Source organism: Oncorhynchus masou, chromosome 6 (assembly GCF_036934945.1).
Source record: "Oncorhynchus masou masou isolate Uvic2021 chromosome 6, UVic_Omas_1.1, whole genome shotgun sequence".
In the NCBI taxonomy this organism is placed as follows: domain Eukaryota; kingdom Metazoa; phylum Chordata; class Actinopteri; order Salmoniformes; family Salmonidae; genus Oncorhynchus; species Oncorhynchus masou.
In genome coordinates this window covers 47,007,696-47,022,297 of record NC_088217.1, presented here as the reverse complement: position 1 = coordinate 47,022,297, position 14,602 = coordinate 47,007,696, and the positions used below count along the sequence as shown (strand labels likewise).

General features: G+C 45.7%; 1 non-coding gene across 1 annotated transcript; it reads left to right on the top strand.

The window, feature by feature from the left end:
• Window positions 1-1,329: 1,329 nt before the first annotated feature.
• On the top strand, window positions 1,330-1,382 carry LOC135542824 (U7 small nuclear RNA). Its single transcript, XR_010456143.1, has one exon. It is a non-coding gene; the product is annotated as a U7 small nuclear RNA (small nuclear RNA).
• Window positions 1,383-14,602: the final 13,220 nt, after the last annotated feature.

Here is a 14,602-nt window from a genome sequence, read left to right as displayed (position 1 = left end):
CTGAGAAATCCAATCAAAAACACATTCCCTCTTACGCATATTTTTCTTCCTCTATTGTATGGGATAGCAAACTTTCAACGGTAAATGTAATATATTTGTCCAGACTGTTTCAGTTTACAGCACTGGCGGAATCCAGAGAGATACACTTCATGCTGTGTGTGGGTTGAATATAATACAGTCTTGCTAAATACTATTTGATCCTGTACCATTTGCTTATTTTCAGCAGACAGGGAGGCAGGAGCAAGCAGTAAAATTACAAAGTGCTGATGGGAGATTTCATTGTGTAATATATTTACATATTGCTGACTGGACAGACTTGGGCTCATCGATCAATTAATCATCATTGCATGACAGCCATCAATACTCTACCCAGTGCTCTACCCATATCTAAAGTTAGTTTCCCTAAAAAGGTAATTTTGTTGGGGAGCATCCAGTGTCCTCGTTAATGCCATAACTGCAATAGTTTTGCTGACAGTAGAATCCAGTAGAATTCAAAATAACAAAATGTGTTTTTGCACAAGGACATTGTAAAGGAATTAGGATAGGGGGGGTATTCTCAGAGGAAGATGACACAGGGTCAGTTGTGTGTGCAGCTGAAATGCCAGCCAGCAATGTGACCTCTCCCCATCTGCTTCCTTCCGCCACCTGAGAAAAATATTTTAAAATATATTAAATACCTCAGTAATGTCCGCAAAAACACTACAGTCCGCAAAAGCACTACTTTATTTAACTATAGTAAATACTACAGTGTATAATTTGCATATGCCCTGCCCATTCCTCTTCCCGTGTCCCAATTTGTGTCGCCCATAAGTGAAAAACCTACAAGCCAAGTATAGTTCATATTGTGTTACATACAAGTTATATAAAAGAGCAGAAGCTATATCTATCTATCTATCTATCTATCTATCTATCTATCTATCTATCTATCTATCTATCTATCTATCTATCTATCTATCTATCTATCTATCTATCTATCTATCTATCTATCTATCTGCCTGCCTGCCTGTCTGTCTGTCTGTCTGTCTGTCTGTCTGTCTACCTACCTACCTACCTACCTACCTACCTACCTACCTACCTACCTACCTACCTACCTACCTACCTACCTACCTACCTACCTACCTACCTACCTACCTACCTACCTACCTACCTACCTACCTACCTACCCACCCACCCACCCACCCACCCACCCACCCACCCACCCACCCACCCACCCACCCACCCACCCACCCACCCACCAACCCACCCACCCACCCATCTACCTACCTACCGGTTATAGAAAAGAGCAGAAGCTTTGAAGCTCCCCAGTCTTACCTACCTACAGGTTATGAAAAATGTGCTCTTTTAGTATTTCTCCGGTAGGTTTCCTCATGGAGAAAGCCTCCACTTCTTTGTCAAAGATAATAAAACTGAAAAACTATAATACATACTACAGTCATATCTACAAAAACACTACAGTAAATACTACAGTATGCTACAATTTGCAAAAACTACATTGATTACTTAAGCAATATGGCACGAGGGGTGTGGTATATGGACAATATACTAAGTATGGCTGTTCATATGCACGACGTAAAGCGTTGTGCCTGGATACAGCCCGTAGCCATGGTATATTGGTCGTATACCAGAAACCCCCAAGAGGTCTTATTGCTATTATAAACTGGTTACCAACGTAAATAGAACAGTACAAATATTGTCATACCCGTGGTATACGGTCTGATATACCACGGCTGTCAGCCAATCAGAATTCAGGACTCTACCCACCCAGTTGATAATATACTATATAGCACAGTTTTCTTTTACTTCAGTATTTATACTATTGTTAACAGTAAATACTACAGTATACTCCAATATACTACAATAAATTATACTCTTTAGTCTGCAAAAACACAACAGTATACTATAGTATTTTTTTGTATACTGTGGTATGATTTCCTTCTCCATTTCCTCTCTCCTCCCCATGGATCTAAGGAACAGATGGAGCACGGTGCTTCCAAAGCCCCATCATTACAGGATGGATTATGTCACTGGCAGGAGCCTTCCATTGTTGTCCATTTGGTGTATCGTTATCTCCAAGGTAACAGGGGTGGCTTCCAAAGCTACATTGTGCCAGGCGTCCCCCTGTTGGAGTGGAAGAGAGGATCCTCGCTCCTTACTCACAGGCTGCTGTCTCCCTCACTCTCCAGCTGGGTTCCACTTCCAACAATGCGTGTTTGTGCTCTTATGATGTAGGAACCACAGGACACTGTTTCCTCATATGGCCATGTTTTTTATTTGGTCTATATTACCTCTGAATTCAATTGTCTCATACACACACACACTTTTCTTTAATGAGTCAGTGATTCATTACATGATGTTCTGGCTGTAAGTGGGTCTCTTTGTTAAGTCTCATAGCGCCACTTACTGCAAAAATTGCAGCAGTGCGATAGTGTGCTTGTGCTAGAAGGCCGCAAGCTGGCAACAATTGTAAAACATTAATCATAGACTTTCCCTAAGTCTCTCCTTGGACTGGTGCAGTGCCCTTTCTATATTGACATTGGGCGTGTTCAAGTGGATCACTTTTGTCAAGACGTTGACCATCGTTGGACACCACCTTTCAAAGTGTGTTGCTTTATGGGTATAAAGATTGTCTGACTTGTGACTACATGTCAACTGTATGGCCTTTACAACAACCATGTGATCAAAGGTCATGAACTTTCGACAGGAGTCGACTGGACAGTTGCTCCTCACCAACTGTAACTTGAAGTCGGAACCAAAGCATTGTGGGAGACAACTTTTTTCTGTTTTTTTTCTAGGCCAAAGGCGCTACAGACTCCTCAATTGTTGATGTCGCCACCAATCATTGGTTATTATATATGCATGTTTACTGTTTTGGGTGAATTACTATTTAGAGCTTAAATACATCTTCATCCTTACATTCTTGCAATCTAATTACATAGGCCTATATGTGATCCAAATGTGGGGGCAACATTGTAAAACAGAGTGCATGTGGGTTGGTTTCTGTATGTTTCGACAGACATTTTTAAAGGACAGACATTTTCTACATGCTTTAGCACTTGGCGGTCCCGTTCTGTGAGCTTGTGTGGCCTACCACTTTTCGATTGAGCCATTGATGCCCCTAGACGTTTCCACTTCACAATAACAGCATTTACAGTTGACCGGAGCAGCTCTAGCAGGGCAGAAATTTGACGAACTGACTTGTTGGAAAGATGGCATCCCATGACGGTGCCACGTTGAAAGTCACTGAGCTCTTCAGTAAGACCATTCTACCGCCAATGTTTGTCTATGGAGATTGCATGGCGGTGTGCTCTATTTTATTCCCCTGTCAGCAATGGGTGTGGCTGAAATATGTGGCTGTCCACATACTTTGTATATATAGTGTATCTGTTTTTTTGCATTGTACGCCTCTCAATCTTCCGCCTCCGTCTATGTCACACTTCCACATCTGCGGTGAATGGTGACAGAGCTAGAGCTGTGTTTGTCAGACCATCCCTTAAAATCGGACGCCTCACAAAATTGTCTGTAGCGTCTGAAACTGTTTTTCAAACCCCTCTACCGGAAAGACGAGACTCTCACAAACACGTTGCTGTTCCCATTTTGCTCTACGACCCCTACAGGCGTCTTCGAACCCAACTTCTGTCTGTAGCGTCCGAACAGTTTGGGCTACATACTAATATGTGAAAAGGTGAGACTCACAAGAGTATGTACAGCGGTTGTTTTGCTCTAGGACGCCAACAAGCCTCACAAGACTCGTCTGAGTTCCCCCGGTACCATGTATGGACATCTGCATGGAGACTGTTTAGTGACAAAAATAACGGACGTGTAAAAAAAATGTTTCAATTCCAGATCTATCTTACATCTCTCAGATATAGGACAGACACTTCGTAACTCTGTACTCTATATCATCGACTGCATCCTTATGTAATACATGTATCACTAGCCACTTTAACTATGCCACTTTGTTTACATACTCATCTCATATGTATATACTGTACTCGATACCATCTACTGTATCTTGCCTATGCTGCTCTGTACCATCACTCATTCATATATCCTTATGTACATATTCTTTATCCCCTTACACTGTGTATAAGACAGTAGTTTAGGAATTGTTAGTTAGATTACTTGTTGGTTATTACTGCATTGTCGGAACTAGAAGCACAAGCATTTCGCTACACTCGCATTAACATCTGCTAACCATGTGTATGTGACAAATAAATTTGATTTGATTTGATAACAATATGTTTGTATGGGCTAATAGTAGTAAGCCCAAATTCAATGTTTAATCAAATGATTTTAGTATATATTTTTTGATACTTCAAGAGGTCTTAAACTTCCAAATAAAATAGCATAATAACCCTTGATATTACCTTCTTAAAACAATTCCAAATAATAGCCTAGTAGAGCCACCCATAACTTATGGTTTACTGTAATAATGGGTTTAAAGGGGGCGTGTGTATGTGTGTGTCTCAGTCACCAGATATCAACCGAATTGAATGCATACAGGAGATTCTGGAGCGGAACCTAAGACGCCGTTTTCCACCACTATCAACAACACACCAAATTATGCAATGTCTTGTAGAATAATGGTGTCGCATCCCTCTAATAGAGTTCCAGGCGCTTGTAGAGTCTATGCCAAGGCACATTGAAGCTGTTCTGGAGGGTCATGGAAGACACTATGTTGATGTTTCCTCTATTTTGGCAGTTACCTGAAGATCTTCATTCAGGCTGTCTAAACTATTTTCTGCCAGCTGGTGGCAGCACAGTATCATCACTAGACATCCTTTAGACATTCTGGACAAAATAGAGAATCCAAAATAAGCTCACTTCTGAAAGCTGGTGAACTGCCCCACTATACAATTTTCTTACACGTCTTTCTCTTTGAAGATTTGCACCACTGCATGCTAAAAGAAGCAGAGCTATGCTGGATTGGATGCTATTAAGGATTGAAAAAACTTTTACTCTAACTATCTCCTCCAGCCAAGTTAAATCCTCCAACGCCAATAGCTTGACTGGTTGTTTAAAAAAACAAATATTGGCCTGATTACCTTTGTATCTTATAAAACATCAGTCCCCTTTTCATCTGTCTCTTTGGTTTCAGTATTCTCCAGAGAATGTCCAGTGGCCAGGACGTCACATACAGTGCCTTGCGAAAGTATTCGGCCCCCTTGAACTTTGCGACCTTTTGCCACATTTCAGGCTTCAAACATAAAGATATAAAACTGTATTTTTTTGTGAAGAATCAACAACAAGTGGGACACAATCATGAAGTGGAACGACATTTATTGGATATTTCAAACTTTTTTAACAAATCAAAAACTGAAAAATTGGGCGTGCAAAATTATTCAGCCCCTTAAGTTAATACTTTGTGTATCGGTTTTCATGCGGTGAAAGAGAGTCGGACCAAAATGCAGCGTGTAGATTGCGATCCATATTTAATGAACAAAACGTAACACGAATCTAAATACAAATACTACAAAACAAAGAACGTAATGAACGTAACGAAAACCGAAACAGCCTATACTTGTGTAAACTAACACAGAGACAGGAACAAGGACACTAAGGACAATCACCCACAAAACACACAAAGAATATGGCTGCCTAAATATGGTTCCCAATCAGAGACAACGATAATCACCTGACTCTGATTGAGAACCGCCTCAGGCAGCCATAGTCTAACGCTAGACATCCCACAAAACCCCAAGACAAAAACACACCACAATAACCCATGCCACACCCTGGCCTGACCGAATAAATGAAGAATAAACCTAATATATTTCGACCAGGGCGTGACAGAACCCCCCCCCCCCTAAGGTGCGGACTCCCGGACGCACATCAAAACAATAGGGAGGGTCCGGGTGGGCATCTGTCCATGGTGGCGGCTCCGGCTCCGGCTCCGGCGCAGGACGTGGAACCCACTCTATAAATGTCTTAGTCCCCACTCCTCGCGTCCTAGGATAGTCAACCTTCGCCGCCGACCATGGCCTAGTAGTCCTCACCCAGAACCCCACTGGACTGAGGGTCAGCTCGGGACTGAGGGGCAGCTCGGGACAGAGGGGCAGCTCGGGACTGAGGGGCAGCTCGGGACTGAGGGGCAGCTCGGGACTGAGGGGCAGCTCGGGACTGAGGGGCAGCTCGGAACAGAGGGGCAGCTCGGGACAGAGGGGCAGCTCGGGACAGGGGCAGCTCGGCACTGAGGGGCAGCTCAGCACTGAGGGGCAGCTCGGGACTGAGAGGAAGCCCAGCACTGAGAGGAAGCTCAGGCAGGTAGTTGGCTCCGGCAGATCCTGGCTGGCTGGCGGATCCGGAAGAGTCTGGTTGACTGGCGGATCTGGAAGAGTCTTGCTGACTGGCAGATCTGGAAGAGTCTGGCTGACTGGCGCATCTGGAAGAGTCTGGCTGACTGGCGGATCTGGAAGAGTCTGGCTGACTGGCGGTTCCGGCAGATCCTGGCTGACTGGCGGTTCCGGCAGATTCTGGCTGACTGGCGGTTCCGGCAGATCCTGGATGACTGGCGGTTCCGGCAGATCCTGGCTGATTGGCGGTTCTGGGCAGACTGGCGGCACTGGGCAGACTGGCGGCGCTGGGCAGACTGGCGGCTCTGGGCAGACTGGCGGCACTGGGCAGACTGGCGGCACTGGCGGCTCTGGGCAGACTGGTGGCACTGGCGGCACTGGGCAGACTGGCGGCACTGGCGGCGCTGGGCAGACTGGCGGCGCTGGGCAGACTGGTGGCACTGGCGGCGCTGGGCAGACTGGTGGCTCCTTGCAGACTGGCAGCTCTGGCTGCTTCATGCAGTCTGGCCGCTCTGGCTGCTCCATACAGACTGGCAGCTCTGGCTGCTTCATGCAGACTGACAGCTCTGGCTGCTCCATGCAGGCTGGCAGCTCTGGCTGCTCCATGCAGGCTGGCAGCTCTGGCTGCTCCATGCAGGCTGGCAGCTCTGGCTGCGCTGAACAGGCAGGAGACTCCAGCAGCGCAGGAGAGGAGGAAGGCTTTGGCTTCGCTGAACAGGCGAGGCGCACAGTAGGTCTGATGCGTGGTGCTGGCACTGGTGGTACTGAGCCGAGGACACGCACAGGAAGCCTGGTGCGGGGAGCTGCCACCGGAGGGCTGGGGTGTGGAGGTGGTACTGGGTAGACCGGACTGTGCAGGCGCACTGGAGCTCTTGAGCACCGAGCCTGCCCAACCTTACCTGGCTCGATGCCCACTCTAGCCCGGCCGATACGAGGAGCTGGAATATACCGCACCGGGCTATGCACCCGCACTGGGGACACCATGCGCACCACTGCATAACACGGTGCCTGCCCGGTCTCTCTAGCCCCCCGGTAAGCACAGGGAGTTTGCACAGGTCTCCTACCTGGCGTAGCCCTACTCCCTGTGAGCCACCCCCCAATACATTTTTGGGGCTGACTCTCGGGCTTCCTAGCCAACCGTGTTCCCTCATATCGCCAGCTCCTCTCTCCGGCTGCCTCTGCTCTCCTCGCTGCCTCCACCTGTTCCCATGGAAGGCGATCCCTTCCCGCTAGGATCTCCTCCCATGTGTAGCAACCCTTGCCATCCAATATATCGTCCCATGTCCAATCCTCATTGCGCCGCTGTTGCTGCCTTTGCTGTTTCTCCTGTGGCTCCTGCCTGTTGACACGCTGCTTGGTCCGTTTGTGGTGGGTGATTCTGTAACGGTTTTCATGCGGTGAAAGAGAGTCGGACCAAAATGAAGCGTGTAGATTGCAATCCATGTTTAATGAACAAAACGTAACACGAATCTAAATACAAATACTACAAAACAAAGAACGTAATGAACATAACGAAAACCGAAACAGCCTATACTTGTGTAAACTAACACAGAGACAGGAACAAGGACATTAAGGACAATCACCCATGAAACACACAAAGAATATGGCTGCCTAAATATGGTTCCCAATCAGAGACAACGATAATCACCTGACTCTGATTGAGAACTGCCTCAGGCAGCCATAGACTAACGCTAGACATCTCACAAAACCCCAAGACAAAAACACACCAAAATAACCCATGTCACACCCTGGCCTGACCGAAAAAATGAAGAATAAACATAATATATTATTTCGACCAGGGCATGACACTTTGTAGCGCCACCTTTTGCTGCGATTACAGCTGTAAGTCGCTTGGGGTATGTCTCTATCAGTTTTGCACATCGAGAGACTGACATTTCTTCCCATTCCTCCTTGCAAAACAGCTCGAGCTCAGTGAGGTTGGATGGAGAGCATTTGTGAACAACAGTTTTCAGTTCTTTCCACATATTCTCGATTGGATTCAGGTCTGGAATTTGACTTGGCCATTCTAACACCTGGATATGTTTATTTTTGAACCATTCCATTGTAGATTTTGCTTTATGTTTTGGATCATTGTCTTGTTCTTCCAGAATGGTCCTGTATATCATCTTCCCATCAATTTATACCATCTTCCCTGTCCCTGCTGAAGAAAAGCAGGCCCAAACCATGATGCTGCCACCACCATGTTTGACAGTGGGGATGGTGTGTTCAGAGTGATGAGCTGTGTTGCTTTTACGCCAAACATAACGTTTTGCATTGTTGCCAAAAAGTTCAATTTTGGTTTCATCTGACCAGAGCACCTTCTTCCACATGTTTGGTGTGTCTCCCAGGTGGCTTGTGGCAAACTTTAAACGACACTTTTTATGGATATCTTTAAGAAATGGCTTTCTTCTTGCCACTCTTCCATAAACGCCAGATTTGAGCAATATACGATATATGATTGTTGTCCTATGGACAGAGTCTCCCACCTCAGCTGTAGATCTCTGCAGTTCATCCAGAGTGATCATGGGCCTCTTGGCTGCATCTCTGATCAGTCTTCTCCTTGTATGAGCTGAAAGTTTAGAGGGACGACCAGGTCTTGGTAGATTTGCAGTGGTCTGATACTCCTTCCATTTCAATATTATCGCTTGCACAGTGCTCCTTGGGATGTTTAAAGCTTGGGAAATCTTTTTGTATCCAAATCCGGCTTTAAACTTCTTCACAACAGTATCTCGGACCTGCCTGGTGTGTTCCTTGTTCTTCATGATGCTCTCTGCGCTTTTAACGGACCTCTGAGACTATCACAGTGCAGGTGCATTTATACGGAGACTTGATTACACACAGGTGGATTGTATTTATCATCATTTGTCATTTAGGTCAACATTGGATCATTCAGAGATCCTCACTGAACTTCTGGAGAGAGTTTGCTGCACTGAAAGTAAAGGGGCTGAATAATTTTGTACCCCCTATTTTTCCATTTTTGATTTGTTGAAAAAGTTTAAAATATCCAATAAATGTCGTTCCACTTCATGATTGTGTCCCACTTGTTGTTGATTCTTCACAAAAAAATACAGTTTTATATCTTTATGTTTGAAGCCTGAAATGTGGCAAAAGGTCGCAAAGTTCAAGGGTGCCGAATACTTTCGCAAGGCACTGTATACCCCAGTGAGGTAATTCTTCCTGGATTCTCCTGCTACACCCACTCCTGCCTGAGAGAGAGCTCCTCCTGCCTGCAGACATACTGACAGACATACGACAGGCTGTCACCAGGAACAGAGGAGATCAAGTAAATTGGTACTGCAGGCCTGTGCTTGAGTGTAACGCCTTGTGTGGCTGTAGTGAGGTCTGCAGGTAACCGGGTGGTCCAGAGAGGCCTGGGGTTCAGGTTGTGTGTCTACCCCACAGAGGACAGGGGCTTGGGGGTGCGAGCTCTGGAGCCCATTTCCTGTGGGACCTTTGTGTGTGAGTACGCTGGGAAAGTGCTCGGCTTTGAGGAGGCCAGGCGTAGAAAGCTTGCACAGGGGCCTGAGGACACCAACTAAATCATTGCTGTGCGGGAGTATGCTGGATAGGGCCCAGTCAATGAGACCTTTGTGGACCCTATTGTGGTTGGGAATGTGGGGCAATTTCTGAACCACTCCTTCCAGCCCAACCTGTTCATGGTGCATGTCCAGGTGCACTCCCTGGTGCCCAGGCTGGCCCTGTTCACTTGCAGGGACATCCACCCTCAAGAGCTCACATTTGACTATAATTTTATATATATTTGACTATATTAACACACTCTATGGGTTGGTTCAGAGTGACCCTGGGACAGAAGCCAATGGGACAGATACCCTCCAGAGGAAACCATACTGCTGTGGTGCCCAGAACTGTGCCCAATTCCTGCCACTGGACATACCTGTTCTCAACAATTAGATAGAGGAATGTGGTTATTTGTTTCATATCTGTAAGTTGATGTTTTGTAACTTGAAGTGATCGTGTTGTACTGGAAAGGAGAGACATTTTGCACAGAACCCTTGCTTCTTATTTTTATTTTGGTCAAATCCAACTCTCCAGTTCTAATGCACGTGTTATTTTATTAAATGTAAATTCTGCACCCAGTGTGTCAGTTGATTGCTAACAGCATCGTCCATCATTGTAGATATAGATGATTCTCTATGACACATCAGTTGCTCCACCTACACAGTCTGCTGATGTAGTCATCCTGTCCGTACCAGTGTGCCATCCATCTGGATTAAAGGGGCAATCCGGGATTGCTCCATTTTGGACTCATGTAACCATTGATTCTTGAATAATATAACGGATGGGTTACGACAGCTTCGGCTATTATACCCTATCAGAACCCAAAATATAAGCCTAAACATGCACTGCTTCAAAACATGGCTAAAATCTCATCGATGGTCAGTCCTTGCAACCATAGCTCGGTCTATGAATTTGCGAGTGGTTACATTTCTCCAGGTCATCTCTCAGCTGTTAACCAGAACAAGTGTCACAGTGACCGCTTTGTTTTTCTAAATCCTGGATTGACCCTTCTATGATGACCCCCCCACTGTTCTCTCACGATTGCCAACTATCTCACTGTCCCCAACTCCTTTCTGTTGGATGGCATCGCTGGTCTGATATAGAGATACAGCATTTCTGTCAAAAAGTATAAACTCCATCTGTGTTGAGCAGACCAACTAAAAGCTCTCTCTGTCAGAGAGTACTTGTGCTATGTGGGGCATGTCCCACCAGACCTATCTATCGAAACACTTCAGTCCCCAAGTCTCATCATGCCCTGCCTGGACTGTAAGCCCTCGCCCGACAGCAGATGAATCTACCAGATCTTTATGCCAACCGTCTGATATTGACTACAGTAAAAGACGGGTATGGCTTTTTAGTGGTATGTACTATACTAGGGTTTCCCAAACTCATTGTTCTTGCCCTAGCACTACACAGCTGATTCAAATAATCAAAGCTTGATGATTCGTTGGTCATTTGAATCAGCTGTGTAGTGTTGGGGGGGGGGAGTTTGTGAAACCCTGTATTATACAAATCTTGTGTGTTCCTAGATTGGCTTTTAAATGTTGTGTGCAAAGGTATTTCCGTGTCAATAGAGATGATTCCCACATCCATTTAACCTTCAATGATAAAGAGCATAGAAGTCATGGGCATCGAGTCTTCATCCCTGAACTTTACAATTCTCTATGTATTTCTGTATTCTTTCAACACAGTGCCACCCTTGAAGGTATCTTCAGCTTTTCATTGGAGCCAAATCTCCAGAGGTGTGAGACATTAAGAAGGGCCGGAGGGTATTTCAATATAGTAACGGGTCTTATTCCCCTGCCACGGGAGGGGCCACTGTGTCCCACTTTACTGTGACCATTCTTAAATGAGGCCTCTCTCCTCTCAAATGTCCCCACTTCCAGTCTAGACCCGCTTTCATACCAGCTGCTTATTAATATCCACATCTGGGTTAATTAGTACAGATACCATGGCGTGTTCAGACCAGAAATGAGACCAGCGCTCCAGTCACGTTGTGGGGCTGGGCGGGGGGTCGAGCAGCTCGGCTCAACCACTAGGTGCATTTTTACTTCACCCAGGTTAAAGCGTGGGCGGAATTGGAACATTTTAGACCATCTTGTTGGTCCTAAAATGAAATCTCTGCCCAGCCGGGGCACCAGCCAGGCAAGCTTAAAGAACGCACCCATCCTCTCTAGCATGTTGGGTAGATGGTAGGCCTCAGTCAGTGTCAGAGAGAGAGATGAACTATAAAGGATGTTATGCATCAACCTACATTTTCTCAACTCTATAATGAGGGTTCCCTTTGCTCTATATTGTTTAGTTTGTTATGTTTGGTTCTGATTGACCATGGGAACGCTTCTTCTGCCATTCCACTCCTATCAGAGGTGGCACAGTATATCAAACACCTGTGACCACTGAGATTTGTCTTTCGTCAAGGTAGGGGTCAGGTTGGTCTGTGACAGTAATTTTTTCACCAGGAAGCATTTTTCTTTCACCTGAGTAATTCTGTGTCCGAGCGTTCCAGAACACGTCGAAGCAGAGACCTAATCCTGTTTGTAATACTTGATTTATGTAATTTTGTGAGTAAGCAAGCGACCCCTTAAGTCCCTATGGAAACAGGATGTGTGTACAGAAGGCGATTGGACAGCAGGGTTGTGTGCATGGTGCCGGACAAGCAGTCTTCCACACACACTGTTCAGGACTGGAGCTGGAACTGAGTGCCTCATTCCCAGAACAGTCACCTAGCAACCAGCACTTAACCACATGATGTGAACTTCCTCATGGTGATTGCAGTGGGCAGCTGCTACAGCACAGCCTTGGTCACAGTCACACCAGTCGCAACACTTAAGACGGACAGACATTGATTGTAGACTACAGTACGTTACGCTGTCCTTCTATGCTAAGACTACAACTTGTGCAATACCTGTACCATTTATTTTTGACATCAAGAAAAATGTCTACGGCCGAATGTTTTGGTCAAAATGTCTTCTAAAATGAGCGTGTCATAGCCTTGTACTTTTTCTTGTCCTAGATACATATATAGTGTTAGATACGGGATATTTATTGATCGAGTTCATCATTAATCATTTTGAGAGTTTAAATGAGTTTAAACTGAAATACTTCAAATGAGAAAGATGATCAAAAATAATAACTTGACTGGCCATAGTCAGGTCCATACGTATAATCAGAAGAACATTGAAGCCAGTGTGGTGGTACTTTCTTTTGTGTGTGTCCACTGACACAATCTATCGCCCTGCAGCTCTAGGCTACAACTTAACAGTGCCTGTTCCACTAATGCTAGGTTATAAAAGGATGCTATGATAGAGACATGATAGAGACAACAAGTAGTGGGTGTATAGAGTCTATTTCAGAATGGTCAGTCAGAAATATGGTCTGGCAGCCTGTCATTACTGAAGTGGAGCACCTCTCTAATGAAGAAACAGATGTCATTGCCACCGAACTTGGGGCCCCCAAAAAAGATCAAGTCAACACGGATAAAAGAGATCTGTTGGGGCCATATCTAATTTCAAGAAAATTGTTCCAATAACGTTATGGCTTTTTCAGGGCCTTGGAGTTGTTTTGTAGACAATAATCACTGCACTGCTTTCACATAGTTGGGGATGTGACATGACCTGATTGCGCTGACACATATATGGATATAAGGTAGTCCGAAAAGGACATGGACCACTGGAAAAACATAGTATATAGATCATGGGCCAAGAGTCTTCCCAGCACAGACCTGACTAACGAGACATGCTGTCAGCAGTATAGGCCAAAATGTCATCTATATAAACCACTATGCCCCGTCCCAGCATGTCCCGAAACACTTTGTTAATAAAGGCCTGGAAGACTGAAGGTGCATTAGACAGGCCAAAAGGCATTATAAGATACTAGTAATTGCCCATGGTAGTGGAAAAGGCCATTTTCCATTCATCGCCAGCACAAATGCGCACCAGATTGTAGGAGCCCCTCAAGTCCAGTTTCGTGAAGTACAGCACCCCGTGCATTTGTTCGATGATGGTTGGAATGAGGGTTAAAGGATAGCTGACCTTGACGGTGGCTTTATTCAGAGTTCGATAATCAATGCAGGGGCGCAGTCCCCCATCTTTCTTCTTCACAAAAAAAGCTTGTGGAGGCTGGTGACGTTGAGAGGAAGATAAAACCCTGCTGGACGCTCTCCTGTACGTAGGTCTCCATTGGACTCGGTCTCCGTTTAGGTGAGGGAATAGATGTATCCTCTCGGGAGGGCTGCGTCAGTCAGGAGGTCAATGGCACAGTCCCAGGGGTGATGAGGAGGCAGGCATGTAGCCTGGGTCTTCGAGAAAACCCTGTGCAGATCCTGGTACTCCTCCGGTAAATCCACTTGAGGTGGTGTGGTCTGGAATTTACACTGTAGTGGTGTTGACAGACACTGCGAGACACCTCCCCTGACACTCCTGTGACCAACCCAGCAGTCTCCTCTCAGACCAGGAAATAACAGGGTTAAGCCAACTCAACCAGGGGAGACCTAAAATAACAGGGTGCATGGGGGTGTCTATAATCAAAAAGGTGATCTGTTCTAAATGAGTGTCATGGATCAGCAGAGAAACGGGAACCGTGATGTGATGTATGAGCCCTGTCCTTATTGGACGATTATCCAGGGCTCTAACCGGAATGGGTGACTGTAGTGGAACCAAAGGGATGCGTAATGCAGTGTCAAGTGCGCTGTCTAACAGATTCCCGGCAGCTCCAGAATCAATCAGAGCTAACGGGAGTGAGGGGCTAAGGTATTCAGAGAATTTGATGAGTTGACAGAAAAGGAGGGGAGA